A 2302-nucleotide genomic window follows, 5' to 3' on the forward strand; every position below is an offset into this window, starting at 1 on the left:
CCAGGAGGGTAAAGGGAAGGTGGGGCGGGGGGGAGAGGGGGAACCAATCACAGTGATCTACATATAACTCCCTCCCAGTTGTGTGGACCCTAGTTCTTTAATATTTCCTCCCCTTACCTTCATGACCTTTGCTTTACCTCATTAATCTTGTTAGGCCTGTGTATGTTCATTTGTATAATTAAGATCATTGGATGACTGAAAGCCAAGATAGATAACCCTTCAGAAACAGTAATAGGAGTAACGATTCCCTGAGGGTATGGGAAGAAAAGGGGCAAAGAGGGGGAGGTGGTAACTGATAGCAATAATGACTGTATAACCCCACACAAAGGGAATGAATAACAGAATTGTAGGTGAACTGCTATATTGGATGGTGTAAGATATGGCAAATAAAATAATAATAATATCTAATACAGGGTAATAATAAAGGTTCGTGGGGAGGTAGGGTGTGGGGGAGGGAAAAGGGGAGCTGATATAAAAAATTCAAGAAAGCGTTTTAAAACCAATGGTGGCAGAAATTGTACAATTATGCTTGATCTAATTGAATTATGGATTGTTATAATATCTGTAAGAGCTCCCAATAAAATGATTAATTAAAAAAATATGGGTTCCTTTGATTTCCTTTTTGTTGTCTAATAGCTCTCATTAAGATTTCCTTGTCTGGTTCCTGTTACAGGGCAAACGTTTTCTATTTCTCTCCAGTTAGCAAGATATTGGCTATGGGTTTTGTATATATGGCCTTTACAATGTTGAAAGAGTTCCCTTCTATTCCTATTATGAAATGCCTTTTCTTTGTTGTTTAATATGATTATGTGGTACTTATCTTTTGTTGATATGTGGATTATCTGAATTGTTTTTCCATTATTGAGCCATCATTGTGTGCTAGGTATGAAACCCACTATCTATCTATCTAATTATATATATATATATTTAATTACTGGATTCTATTGGCATGTATTTTGCTGAGAATTTCTGCATCTATGTTCACAGGGCTCTTGAGCTATAGTTTCTACTTTGATTGTAACGTCTTTGCCTGGTCTTGGTATCAAGATTATGCGCATTTCATAAAATGAGTTTGAGAGTTTGTTGTTCTAGCTGACAGTAATTGGTGTCAACTCTTCTCTGAATGCTTAGATTTCCTCAGTGAAGCCATCTGGCTCTGAATATGTGTATATATATATCCAGATATATAAATATAAAAACTATCAAAAAAAATATAAAAACTATCTATCTATCTATCCATCTATCTGAGTTTTTAAAAAATAATTTGAACTATTTCTTCTTTCGTTATGGCGTAATTGAAATTTTCTACCGCAGTCTGCAGTACTTTGGGAAATTAGTGTGTTTCTAGAATTTTTTGGTTTCATCTAAGTTTTCAAATTTGTCAGAATATAGTCTTTCATAATAATTTGTTATTATTATTTTTATTTCATTTGGATCTGCTATGATGTTCATGTCTTATTTTTCTGCCCTTCATGTCTTATTTTTGATATCTGCATCTTCTCTTTCTTTTCTTTTGCTACGTTTGTAGTGGATTAATGATTTTTTTAATCCTTTAAAAGAACCAACTTTTTCACTTGTTACTTTTCTATTTTTCTCTCTTCCAATTCATTAAATTATGCTCTAATTTTTTCTTTTCTCCCGGTGACTGAAGGTTTATTTTGTTGCTCTTGTTTCACTTGTTGAAGACACTGGATAAAGGTGGTAATTTGGTTCTCTCTTCTTTTTTCATGTGTGCATTTATTGCTATACACTGCTGTCTGATAACTGCTTTTGCTGTATTCCAAAAGTTTTGGTATCTTGCTTTTTCATCCGTGTTTGTTTTAAGGAATTTTTTAGTTCATTGCTTATTTTATGGGTTACCTTGTAGGGTTTTTTTTGTTTGTGTGTTTTTGACCTTGTAGTTTTTATGCAGTGTCTTGTTCAGTTTCTATGCATTTGAACTTTTGCCCTTGATCTTTCTATTGTTGATTTCGAATTGTATAGCATTATGGCTGTCAAAATGGATTGTAAAATATCAACATTTTTACATTTATTAAATCTTGCTTTGTGTCCTTACATGTATTCTTATTCCAGACCATGTTCCATGTGCACTGGAGGAGAATGTATATGGTACTATTGCTAGTTTGATTGTTCTGTCCACATGGTTCATCTTGGGTCATAATGGTCCAGGATCATGTAGATCATATTGGGTCATATTGAATCAGATCATCCTTAGACTGATAACCTGAGTCACTGCCATGGCTGCAGTCAACCTAACCTATGCTCGAATACCTCATATGCCACCTATTTCCCCGCCCCCCCC

The sequence above is a fragment of the Echinops telfairi genome, unplaced genomic scaffold, assembly GCF_000313985.2.
Source record: "Echinops telfairi isolate 266 unplaced genomic scaffold, ASM31398v2 ScPeMD7_7469;HRSCAF=8507_0, whole genome shotgun sequence".
In the NCBI taxonomy this organism is placed as follows: Eukaryota; Metazoa; Chordata; class Mammalia; order Afrosoricida; family Tenrecidae; genus Echinops; species Echinops telfairi.